The sequence below is a fragment of the Acromyrmex echinatior genome, chromosome 10, assembly GCF_024713525.1.
Source record: "Acromyrmex echinatior isolate Ae372 chromosome 10, ASM2471352v2, whole genome shotgun sequence".
Taxonomy (NCBI): Eukaryota; Metazoa; Arthropoda; class Insecta; order Hymenoptera; family Formicidae; genus Acromyrmex; species Acromyrmex echinatior.
In genome coordinates, this window is record NC_141861.1 from 6,260,937 (window position 1) to 6,275,314 (window position 14,378).

The following is a 14,378-nucleotide window of genomic DNA, read 5'->3' on the forward strand; positions in this document are numbered from 1 at the left end:
ATAATACCATAATTGGCTTAAATCTCATTAATAATGGTTCAAAATTTAATGCTTACAAAAATTATATTTTCATAATTGTACGATTATTTTTCAGCAAATTGCATGCGTTCATATAGCAATTATTTCCTTAGTAAAAATAAATTTGTATAAAATTTTAAAGTATTATTTCAATTTTATACAAATTCATTTTTGCTAAGATCTTTAAAGAATATATATAATTATTTTAGAAAAAATATATAATTATTTTATCTCTAAATTTTAAATAACTCTCCTTTCATCTAAATTATGGAAAAAGGAGCATTACTTAAAAATTATATGTGTAACAAATAAATTAAAATCCAAATTAAAACTAAGTAAAAAAATTACTAATAATTCATTACTTTAAAAAATAATTGCTATATGAACGTATGCAGTTTGCTGAAAAATAATCATACGATTATAAAAATATAATTTTTGTAAGCATTGATATAAGACAATTATGTATTATCTAATATAATTATACATTTTTTATAAAATATAAAATTCTAAAATATTTCTAAAATATAAAATTCTAAAATAATTCTAAAATATACAATTCTAAAATAATTATGTATATCCTCTAAAGATCTTAGTAAAAATAAATTTGTATAAAATTTTAAAGTATTATTTAAATTTTATACAAATTTATTTTTGCTAAGATGTTTAGAGAATATATATAATTATTTTAGAAAAAATATATAATTATTTTATCTCTCTCTCTCTCTCTCTAAATTTTAAGTAACTTTCCTTTTATCTAAATTATGTAAAAGGAGAATTACTTAAAAATTACTTCTGCAACACATAAATTAAAATCCAAATTAAAACTCAGTAAAAAAATAACTTATAATAATTCATTTAAAAAATAATTGCTACATGAACGCATACAGTATGCATGCGTTCATGCAAAATAATCATACAATTCATGAAAAATAATTCATGAAAAATAATCATACAATTACGAAAATATAATTTTTGTAAGCATTGAATTTTGAACCCATTATTTAATCAGATATAAAACAATCATGTATTATCTAAAATAAAAATTTTACAGTTATTTAAATTTTATACAAATCTATTTTTGCTAAGATCTTTAGAGAATATATATAATTATTTTAGAATTATATATTTTACAAAAAAACGTATAATTATTTTAGATAATACATAATTATCTTATATCTATAATTAAATAATGGGTTCAAAATTCAATGCTTACAAAAATTATATTTTCATAATTGTATGACTATTTTTCAGCAAACTGCATGTGTTCATATAGCAATTATTTTCTTAGTAAAAATAAATTTGTATAAAATTTTAAAGTATTATTTAAATGTAATTATTTTAGAAAAAATATATTTATTTTATAATTATTATATATATATTATATTTATTTATTATATAATATATATTTTATGTAATTATTTTAGAAAAAATATATAATTATTTTACCTCTCTCTCTAAATTTTAAATAACTCTCCTTTTATTTAAATTATGTAAAAGGAGAATTACTTAAAAATTACATCTGTAACAAATAAATTAAAATCCAAATTAAAACTGAGTAACAAAATAACTAATAATCATTACTTTAAAAAATAATTGCTATATGAACGTATGCAGTTTGCTGAAAAATAATCATACGATTATGAAAATATAATTTTTGTAAGCATTGAATTTTGAATCCATTATTTAATTAGATATAAGACAATTATGTATTATTTAAAATAATTATATATTTTTTATAAAATATAAAATTTTAAAATAATTCTAAAATATATAATTCTAAAATAATTATATATTTTCTCTAAAGATTTTAGTAAAAATAAATTTGTATAAAATTTTAAAGTATTATTTAAAGTTTATACAAATTTATTTTTGCTAAGATCTTTAGAGAATATATATAATTATTTTAGAAAAAATATAGTACTTTATCTAAATTTTTAATAACTCTTCTTTTATCTAAAATCTAAATTATATAAAAAGAGAGTTACTTAAAAATTACTTAATTTTATACAAATTTATTTTCGCTAATATCTTCTTTAATAAATATATATACAATAATTATTTTAGAGGATATATAATGACCTTAGAGAATGTGTAATTATTTTATAGAATTACTTTATATAATTATTTTATAGAATATAGAATTATTTAAATCATTTTATTTAACAATGATTTAAAAATAATCATTTTTAAATTATTGTCAAATAAAATGATTTAAAAACTAGCGGAAAAAGATTAATATTACACAAATAAAAAATAATATTTACCGTCAGGTTGCTCCATCAGTGCCCGATGTCTCTCCCAGACCTCCACCTCCTCTCAGAATATGCACAGGACACTCGCGTAAAACACTCGCGAATACACTGTAATCGCGCGCGGACTATAACTTGAGTCCAATAACTAGAACGGCACTCGCGAAACGCGCGACGCGACGAACCGGCTGCGGTTCGTTCATTTTCAAGTAAATCGGCGACGTTAGCTTCCCCATTGGATTTTTACACGAAGAGAATGATTTTACTCAATATCTAAAAATTTATCTAGATATATATATTCAGACATATCCGAAAATTTTTAGATATTTGAGAAAAATCATTCTTTTCTTGTAAAATATCCTCTGAGCCCTCTCACCACGTCAAGGTGTACCCGTGAGAGGGAAAATAATCTGAAAAATGTAATAAATAGCTATATTACTATGCTATTATTGCAATCGGTTAACTTTTAGAAACGAATATCACGTCTGCAATCCTCATCATTATCATTGCGAAAAAAAAAGCAGATAAAAGGGCTGAATGTTTTATTTATTCATAGATAATATCTGTTAGATATGATTAGAATCTATAAAATAGGCTAGAGATTAATAAAAGGAAGAAATGTTTCTTTTATTAATTGTTCCAAAGTTACGGTTAATTTTTTAACAGATCGTAATGAAAGATGCACAAAAACAAAAATTAATTAAATTATTAAACTGTATTAATTGTATTGAAAGCGGGAATTGCGACTTTTTTGCATGAGAGTATTCATATCAACGTTACTTTTCTATGACTCGTGTGATACCGTTCGTACAAACAAGTAGTCGTGTCGCATACTGCTCCTTTTCACATTTCTTTTTGAAACATATAATAATCGCAAAAAATGCTAGGTATAATACGAAATGTTGTATTTTATGAATATTCACATAATACGATTACTAGTACGAATAATTATTCATAAATACAACGTTTCGTATTGTATTAGACACTCTTCGCGAAAAAGATTTCAAAAAGTAATGTGAAAAAAAGCCGCGACACGGCTACGTTGTTTGTACGAGCTTCGGTAAGGGAATAATAACTGCGCGATAACTAGGCGTAAACATGACGCGCCGTTCCGTGCCACCTCGTACCATCCCCAACCGAAGGTCACGCGCCAACCGTCTAACTGTCGAAATACTAAAGTTGACGCCTATTACAAAATCTGTAAAATAATCTATTCGTTACGTTTTAATATTCTTCGATGAATATTACGCGATGCTTTATTATACGATTTACGTTTTATTTTTTGAATTCATTACGCGCACAACTCTATATCTTAGGCCGGTATTCACAGTCGAAGTATTCATATTTAAGACCGTCTTAAGTATAATTTTAAGAAGTCACGAATCAGAGGGCCGTATTAATGTCTTAAGACATTACTTAAGACAGTCTCGAAATAAGAATGGATTGTGAATATCGTCCTTGGATATCTAATTTATATATCTGTAAATGTATAATACAAATTATATTTATAACATTATTATATTTAATCTTGTTTCATAATTTAAAAAATGTTTGCGTTTATCTTTACTTAAAGAATGTATATTATTAATCTTATTATTAATCTTTATTCGAACGTAAATCGTCAAAGAGAGTAATAAAGATTGAGATATAACTCTGAGTACACACCTTAGTTTTGAGAAATATTACTATTTGAGCATCCTTATGTAATTATCAGTTCGCGTTCGTGAATCTCTAATTTTCGTAGATTAATGCGCGAGCGCCTCACGCCACACGTCCGTCTTGCTGCGAAGTCGTCGAGCGAAAAGGATGACGATCGGCCACCGCGCCGCGCCCCCCCTACGCCTTCGCCTCGCGACCCCCTTCCCCTCCCCGAGCTTTTCGCCGGGTGCTATTTATAGCGTATTTAGGCGTTTGAAAAATATTGAACGGTTAGTACAATTATTCAAGTATTTTATATGATTTTGGCAAACGGATATCGCCGTACATTTCGCATTTTGCTTTGTGGCATCTCGGGCACAATTCTATATTACTTGCATAATTCTTTTAAACGAATTACTAATTATTAGATATTTTTGATATTCCAACATTATGTCTCAATTTTCATAATTCTTTTTAATGATTCATACTTCAATAAAGATTGATAAAATATTCTATATATGTTTTTTATATAAAGATACATGCGAATTTTCTTAATATCGTGAAACAATTTGTGCTGAATACAGCTTTGGCTAAAAGTACTAAACATCTTGTTAATCATTATTTAATTTTTCAATTAATAAATTAATTTAAGACCTATTGTAACGCCCATCATGACTCGATAAAGTAACATACGAATTATTTAAAATAAAAAATAGAAAATAAGGTTCAGAAACTTATTTAAAATATAAAATTGTAGGAATCTGTAAAAAGAATAGGTACGAAAAACTTGTTTAAAATAAAAGATATAAAAATAGTTTCCGGAAACTTATATAAAATATTAAATAATGTACATGTTTAAAAACATATATTATTATATGTATTATATATGAAACATATTTATCCTTTAAATATTTTTGCTTCGGAATTTTACACTTTTGTATAAAAAAATACAGTTTTCTCATTTTGTCAACTATATTTAGTTATAACAATTTATATACAATTTGTTATAAATATCAAACTTTACAAATACTTTCTAAAGATGTCAAAATGTACGTAAGAACCGTTTAATAATTTTCATTTACTTGCAAAAGCGACGAAAATTAAAGTATGTAATTTAAATAAAAAAATTAAAAGCGTTATTTAGTATTAATTCATTATTTTAAATAACTATACACTTCTGACTTATTTCTTATTTAATATTTTATATAAGTTTCCGGAAACTATTTTTATATCTTTTATTTTAAACAAGTTTTTCGTACCTGTTCTTTTTACAGATTCCTACGATTTTAAATAAGTTTCTGGAACTTATTTTATATTTTTTATTTTAAATAATTCGTATGTTATTTTATCGAGCCATGATCGGCGTAAGTTTAAGAAAGAATTTCCGAAACACGGATAATTTGCAGTAGTAGTAGTGTCTTAAATTAATTTATTACTAGTATGAATAACTGAAAAATTAAATAATGATTAACAAGACGTTTAGTACTTTTAGCCAAAGCTGTATTCAGCACAAATTGTTTCACGATATTGAGAAAATTTGCATGTATCTTTATATAAAAAACATATGTAGAATATTTTATCAATCTTTATTGAAGTATGAATCATTAAAAAGAATTATGAAAATTGAGACAATATTGGAATATCAAAAATATCTAATAATTAGTAATTCGTTTAAAAGAATTATGCAAGTAATATAGAATTGTGCCCGAGATGCCACAAAGCAAAACGCGAAATGTACGGCGATATCCGTTTGTCAAAATCATAAAAAATACTTGAATAATTGTACTAACCGTTCAATATTTTTCAAACGCGGGTGTAATCTAAACAACATCTGGCGAAAAGCTCGGGGGGGGGAAGGGGGTCGCGCGCGACGAAAAGCGGTGGGTCGCGAGGCGAAGGCGTAGGGGGGCGCGGCGTGATGGTCCGCTACGTCATCACGTTGGCATTTGTTCGACGACTTCGCAGCAAGACGGACGTGTGGCGTGAGGCGCTTGCGCATTAATCTACGAAAATTAGAGATTCACGAACGCGAACTGATAATTACATAAGGATGCTCAAATAGTAATATTTCTCAAAACTAAGGTGTGTACTCAGAGTTATATCTCAATCTTTATTACTCTCTTTGACGATTTACGTTCGAATAAAGATTAATAATAAGATTAATAATATATTATACATTCTTTAAGTAAAGATAAACGCAAACATTTTTTAAATTATGAAACAAGAAATATAATAATGTTATAAATATAATTCGTATTATACATTTACAGATATATAAATTAGATATCCAATGACGATATTCACAATCCATTCTTATTTCGAGACTGTCTTAAGTAATGTCTTAAGACATTAATACGGCCCTCTGATTCGTGACTTCTTAAAATTATACTTAAGACGGTCTTAAATATGAATACTTCGACTGTGAATACCGACCTAAGATATAGAGTTGTGCGCGTAATGAATTCAAAAAATAAAACGTAAATCGTATAATAAAGCATCGCGTAATATTCATCGAAGAATATTAAAACGTAACGAATAGATTATTTTACAGATTTTGTAATAGGCGTCAACTTTAGTATTTCGACAGTTAGACGGTTGGCGCGTGACCTTCGGTTGGGGATGGTACGAGGTGGCACGGAACGGCGCGTCATGTTTACGCCTAGTTATCGCGCAGTTATTATTCCCTTACCGAAGCTCGTACAAACAACGTAGCCGTGTCGCGGCTTTTTTTCACATTACTTTTTGAAATCTTTTTCGCGAAGAGTGTCTAATACAATACGAAACGTTGTATTTATGAATAATTATTCATACTAGTAATCGTATTATGTGAATATTCATAAAATACAACATTTCGTATTATACCTAGCATTTTTTGCGATTATTATATGTTTCAAAAAGAAATGTGAAAAGGAGCAGTATGCGACACGACTACTTGTTTGTACGAACGGTATCACACGAGTCATAGAAAAGTAACGTTGATATGAATACTCTCATGCAAAAAAGTCGCAATTCCCGCTTTCAATACAATTAATACAGTTTAATAATTTAATTAATTTTTGTTTTTGTGCATCTTTCATTACGATCTGTTAAAAAATTAACCGTAACTTTGGAACAATTAATAAAAGAAACATTTCTTCCTCTTATTAATCACTAGTCTATTTTATAGATTCTAATCATATCTTACAGACATTATCTATGAATAAATAAAAGATTCAGCCCTTTTATCTGCTTTGACTTTTTCGCAATGATAATGATGAGGATTGCAGACGTGATATTCGTTTCTAAAAGTTAACCGATTGCAATAATAGCATAGTAATATAGCTATTTATTACATTTTTCAGATTATTTTCCCTCTCACGGGTACACCTTGACGTGGTGAGAGGGCTCAGAGGATATTTTACACGAAAAGAATGATTTTTCTCAAATATTTAAAAATTTTCGGATATGAATGTATATATCTAGATAAATTTTTAGATATTGAGTAAAATCATTCTCTTCGTGTAAAAATCCAAAGAGGAAGCTAACGTCGCCGATTTACTTGAAATGAACGAACCGCAGCCGGTTCGTCGCGTCGCGCGTTTCGCGAGTGCCGTTCTAGTTTGGACTCAAGTTATAGTCCGCGCGCGATTACAGTGTATTCGCGAGTGTTTTACGCGAGTGTCCTGTGCACATTCTGAGAGGAGGTGGAGGTCTGGGAGAGACATCGGACACTGATGGAGCAACCTGGCGGTAAATATTATTTTTTATTTGTGTAATATTAACCTTCTTCCGCTAGTTTTTGAATCATTTTATTTGACAATAATTTAAAAATGATTATTTTTAAATCATTATTAAATAAAATGATTTAAATAATTCTATGTTCTATAAAATAATTATATAAAGTAATTCTATAAAATAATTACACATTCTCTAAGGTAATTATATATTCTCTAAAATAATTATTGTAATAATATATATATTTTTTTAAGAAGATATTAGCGAAAATAAATTTGTATAAAATTTTTAAGTAATTTTTAAGTAACTCTCTTTTTATATAATTTAGATTTTAGATAAAAGGAGAATTATTAAAAATTTAGATAAAGTACTATATTTTTTCGAAACGCATGCAGTTTGCTGAAAAATAATCATACAATTATGAAAATATAATTTTTGTAAGCATTGAATTTTGAACCCATTATTTAATTAGATTTAGGCCAATTAGGTATTATCTAAAATAATTATACATTTTTTATAAAATATAAAATTCTAAAATAATTCTAAAATATGTAATTCTAAAATAATTATATATTTTCTCTAAAGATTTTAGTAAAAATAAATTTGTATAAAATTTTAAAGTATTATTTAAATTTTATACAAATTTATTTTTGCTAAGATCTTTAGAGAATATATATATAATTATTTTAGAATTATTTTAGAATTATATATTTTATAAAAAAACGTATAATTATTTTAGATAATACATAATTATCTTATATCTATAATTAAATAATGAGTTCAAAATTCAATGCTTACAAAAATTATATTTTCATAATTATATGATTATTTTTCAGCAAACTGCATTTGTTCATATAGCAATTATTTCCTTAGTAAAAATAAATTTGTATAAAATTTTAAAGTAGTATTTAAATTTTATACACATTTATTTTTACTAAGATCTTTAGAGAATATATGTAATTATTTTAGAAAAAATATGTAATTATTTTATCTCTCTCTCTCTAAATTTTAAATAACTCTCCTTTTATCTAAATTGCGTAATGAAGAGAATTACTTAAAAATTACTTCTGCAACAAATAAATTAAAATCTATATTCAAACTGAGTTAAAAAATAACTTATAATAATTCATTTAAAAAATAATTGCTATATGAACGCATGCAGTTTGCTGAAAAATAATCATACAATTATGAAAATATAATTTTTGTAAGCATTGAATTTTGAACCATTATTTAATTAGATATAAGACCGTTACATATTATCTAAAATAATTATACATTTTTTTACAAAATATATAATTCTAAAATAATTCTAAAATAATTATATATATATATTCTCTAAAGATCTTAGCAAAAATAAATTTATGTAAAATTTAAATAATACTTTAAAATTTTATACAAATTTATTTTTACTAAAATCTTTACAGAATATATATATTATTTTAGAATTTTATATTTTAGAATTATTTTAGAATTATATATTTTATAAAAAAATGTACAATTATTTTAGATAATACATAATTATCTTATAATTAAATAATGATTTCAAAATTCATTGCTTATAAAAATTATATTTTCATAACCGTATGATTATTTTTCAGCGAATTACATACGTTCATATAGCAATTATTTTTTAAAGTAATGGATATATGGTAGTAAGTAATGGATAAATAATTATATGAACACATGCAGTTTGCTGAAAAATAATCATACAATTATGAAAATATAATTTTTGTAAGCATTGAATTTTGAACCATTATTTAATTAGATATAAGACCGTTACATATTATCTAAAATAATTATACATTTTTTTACAAAATATATAATTCTAAAATAATTCTAAAATAATTATATATATATATATTCTCTAAAGATCTTAGCAAAAATAAATTTATGTAAAATTTAAATAATACTTTAAAATTTTATACAAATTTATTTTTACTAAAATCTTTACAGAATATATATATTATTTTAGAATTTTATATTTTAGAATTATTTTAGAATTATATATTTTATAAAAAAATGTACAATTATTTTAGATAATACATAATTATCTTATAATTAAATAATGATTTCAAAATTCATTGCTTACAAAAATTATATTTTCATAACCGTATGATTATTTTTCAGCGAATTACATACGTTCATATAGCAATTATTTTTTAAAGTAATGGATATATGGTAGTAAGTAATGGATAAATAATTATATGAACACATGCAGTTTGCTGAAAAATAATCATACAATTATGAAAATATAATTTTTGTAAGCATTGAATTTTGAACCCATTATTTAATTATAGATATAAAATAATTATGTATTATCTAAAATAATTATATGTTTTTTTATAAAATATATTATTCTAAAATAATTATATATATTCTCTAAAGATCTTAGCAAAAATAGATATATATTTGTATAAAATTTAAATAATACTTTAAAATTTTTATTTTTGGTAATACATGATTGTTTTATATCTAATTAAATAATGGATTCAAAATTCAATGCTTACAAAAATTATATTTTCATAATTGTATGATTATTTTTCAGCAAACTGCATGCGTTCATATAGCAACTATTTTTTAAACTAATGATTATAAGTTATTTTTTTACTCAGTTTTAATCAAATTACTCAGTTTTAATTAAATTTTTCAAAGATATAGGTATCATAATTGAAGTAAAAATTTCATTTTTTTCAATAATTTAAATCAAAAACTACTAGGGTTATTTTGATAAAACAGTTTTATTGAAATAATCCGGGTGTTTTCCGAAATTTTTGGAAAAAAAATTTTCTCCTTCAACTTTTACACTTTGTATCTTTGAAAACTGTTGACATAAACTTAACTATCACCCTGTACATATGAGCGCAAAACGTCACTGCTTCTTTCGATTTTTCTTTTGCGCTTAATTCTCAATGATGTTTCCGACTTCGTCAAGCTGAATTATCGATATATCTCTTTAATAATAAGGCTCTCGAAATAATTTATAATAGAATTAATCGGCCGCTTGATGTTAGGCTGAGCGGCTCAACTGCATATGCGCGGACGTCGAAGCATTTGCGTTATAAACAATCGCATGGACCGTGGTCATAAATTAATAAACGGACAATAACGCGGCGAAGTAAAGCCTGACTGACGTGCTGACAGCCACGGCCGATGGTCGGTTTTGTCGTGTCGACGGCCAGGTAATCCTATCGACTCGTCGGCGCATACGTCGCGTCGCGTCGCGTCGCATCGCGTTGCATAGCGTCGCGACGCCAGAATGCGCGCGCTCGATTATCCGCGCCGCGAAACTCTCGACCTCGCTCCCGTCATCCCGCGTGTAATCGCAGTTTTAGTCCTTTGCCATATTTCGGCTCGTTCGCATCCGGCCGCCTGCGATTGTGTCAGGCCATGCGTTCCGGCCGATCGATCCCGCAGGACAAAACAGATTTTTTGATCCCCGCGTTGCTCCACCCTCCTCAATCTGCCGAATGAAGCTGCCGGGAATCGCTGTTGTTTCTCGCACGTATGATATATTCTCGTATAGATGTATTTACATGGCACCGAATGCAGAACGATTTCAAATGCAGCAGATTTGAATTGTAATGCTTAGCCTGATTATCCGAACGATACTTCATTATTTTCGTTGCGAAGCTGTTTATCATTGATAACAAAATCATATGCACGATTATAAAAAAATGATTTCTATCATTATGCTACGGTTATTATTGTTTCACAATTACATGACTCATTTAAGAAATTTTTTTCGTATAAATGTATCGTTTTATGTAACATATCAATTATAATAATTATTTAAAGAATATTTTAATAGAGGAAAGAAAAAGGATTGTTGATTATGTATGTCATTTTATTGAAATAACTCAATAGATATTCATGTGATATAAATGTTTCTATTGTTAGTATCAAATAAATTATTTTAGCAAGCATAAACTTTTGATTCTGATAAAATAACAGGACTACACACATATATATTGTTTATCGTGTTAAATCTTTTGACTAGACAATTCATATTTTAATAACACATATTTCAGTGGATAGTGTCAAAAAAATAAACTATACTTGTAACTATTTCATGTACGTCTGAATCTTGTTTCTGTTAAAAAGCTGAATCAACGTTCGTGACTGTAGTTTTTAAATTTAGATATTTATTGCTTTTATGTAGAAGAAATGCGATTGTTAAAAACGTAATCCAATATCATAATGCTAAATGTGAATTTTGCGGTAACATGCATTTTATATGAAACACGAGATTATTTTTGTTAGACAAAAACAACGGACTTTGTTTCAACGAGAAACGTGCGCTTATGAATAACGACGGAAACTGCTATTCTCTCGTCGAATTCATTCATTATTACAAATGTATCGCGCGTGATTATACTGGAATCACGTTAATGCAGCACACCGAATACGTGCCGTTTCTATGCCCTTCTCGCCAACTGTGTACTACGTATTCGGCGTCAACCACAGGCATGTCTTCAACCATAAAAAATACTGAATCTAGTTTGCAATTTAGCTAGTTGCCATGTTTCGCGCCATGTAAAATAAAGTTTCTCGTATATATTTTTTTTTTCGTGCATGAAATTATACAACATGCTTTCGCTGGAGGTGAAAAGATGCAAGATTTTTATTCCAAACTGTTTCATATTAATTTAAATAGTTCATGAGAAAAATATATGAGAATAATCATAATTTATTATGACAGTAACAAGCAAAAAGCATTTCTTAAGTATATTAAAACAGACAATATTTATTATAAATCTTCTGAGTTATTCATTATTAGTTTTCGAATATTATTGTAGTTTGTGAATCCAGAAGCTTTAAAAAAAAATACAAAAATATTGAAAAGAGAAATGCGAGAGAGAGAGAGAGAGAGAGAGAGAGAGAGAGAGAGAGAGAGAGAGAGAGAGAGAGAGATACAATAAATCTGATCAGATTTCAAGAATATATTTCGGGGAAAATATTAAGTATATATAAGAGAATATAAAGTCCATCTCCTGAAGAAACTACAAGAAATGAAATGTAACACGAAAAACACAACGGTCGAGAATACTCGTGGTGGATTCACCGGAATTTGCATATCCGAGTGTTCTCGAGCTCGGTACCAAACAGGTCAGAAGCGAGTAGAGCTTGCTACAGTTTTCAATCGCATACGAAATATCCGATAGGCCGTCTTGCATATTTTACATCAGTTTCCGTACTTACTCTTACTCTCTTCGACTTCATCAGGATTCCTTGCGCGGGTGGCGGAAACATTTTACCATCCATTTGTGTCGTACGACTTGGAAGCACGGCGTCCTTCCAACGTTCGTTCTCGCTGTAGTAATCATGACTCTTAACAGCTTCCAAATCGATTGCTACTTGGCACATAGCGACATTCGCCGTTAACTAAAAAAGAAGTAATCGGTCCTTCTTAGTCTGGATGCTGTGAACTCAACGGGAAAGGAAGTCCAATACAGTCGTACGTACGAATCGTGACAAATCAGTGGCGATCGATCTTGCGACGTTTAGAACTCTCAAAAGTAAATAACTCGAGTTTCAATAAGGTGTACCTTAATAACTTTCCGAAGATTTAATCAAAGATTTAGTAACTTACACAAGAGAGAAGTAAAACCTAGGAAAAAAATGCTGTAGGTTTTAGTCCTCTCAATAAGTTTATAAACTGCCAATAAAAATTTCTTGATTCCTTGCGATCGACGAATGATAGCCGGCTACCTGTCGCGGTAATCCGAGCGTAATGCCGATCTTTGGCTCGAGAATGACGGATGTTCTTCGTTTCTTGTATTGTGTTGCTGGCAGAATCTATTACGAATCCATTGAGGAGAGTGGACCACTCCAGGCAATCGATTCCGAATGGTTGACCGTAGGTGCCGGTGGAGACACAGGAAGAGATCCACCTCGTCACGCCGGCGAGGAGGCTGGGAGTGGCTCAACCGGAATTGCAACGTGGTTTACCCGCTGAGAGATGTTAGCTTTTCGTCAAAGGGTCCTATTAGTATGCGGTTAGTATTACGGCGCGTTGTATCAGGATACATTGAAGCAAGATACGACGCACTATTAGCGATTCTCTGGTACGTGAACTACCGACCTCTTCGCCGTTCTCTCTTCATTCCGCGGGCCATTCTGCCGCCCGCATCACCTGTCGTCTATGCGCGAGTTCGTGTGTTTGTACCTACTGCGACACTTCTCGACTTCCTACGCTGCATCGCTTTGTGCGGGACATTCGGTAGAAACGGGAACGTTGGATCAGCCAATAAGACGATTAGTGCGCGCTCGACCCTTAACACTGCAACGTCGGAAATCGCCGCGTGCGCACATTCCAACGTGATCTACCGTAAGAGATCGACTGCTTCTACTGGCTCGGGGAGATACTTGGAATACTTCAGTGAATACCGCCATTTACGGCGACACGATGCTTCATGTGTCCCGAGATGTGCATTGGAATTTACGCATACTCTTCCGTACGGTTAAATGGAAAAGGATCGTTTAAGTCGTTATGCTGGTTATATTTCAATTACTCATTTGTATGCGCATTCAGAACGTAGGAAAAAGAATGGTGACTCTGAATTTTTCCATATACGATAGAAGCAAATAGTCTTTTTCTTTTTTTTTTATTATTTAGAATTATCTCTTTCCATTTACAATAAAATATAACCTGGCGGTCAGTTTTACAAATCAATTAATATTCCCTAAAATAGGCTAAACGCGTCCATTGTTTTACTCTCTATTTTTTTCTCTTTTCATATTTTCAAACATGAACAACTT

General features: G+C 28.6%; 1 protein-coding gene and 1 long non-coding RNA gene across 7 annotated transcripts in view; one reads left to right on the forward strand and one right to left on the reverse strand.

Moving 5' to 3' along the window:
* Nucleotides 1-4,571, reverse strand: part of LOC147908248 (uncharacterized) — a 36,255-nt gene extending 31,684 nt beyond the window's left edge. Inside the window, exons 1-2 of the long non-coding RNA XR_015546317.1 lie at nt 3,933-4,571; nt 2,283-2,677 (exon numbers count right to left, since the gene is read on the reverse strand). This is a non-coding gene — a long non-coding RNA (uncharacterized LOC147908248). The remainder of the gene's footprint in view (nt 1-2,282; nt 2,678-3,932) is intronic.
* LOC105150439 (uncharacterized) overlaps nt 1-14,378 on the forward strand; it is a 364,524-nt gene that overhangs the window by 272,943 nt on the left and 77,203 nt on the right. The gene's annotated exons all lie outside the window — the stretch shown is intronic.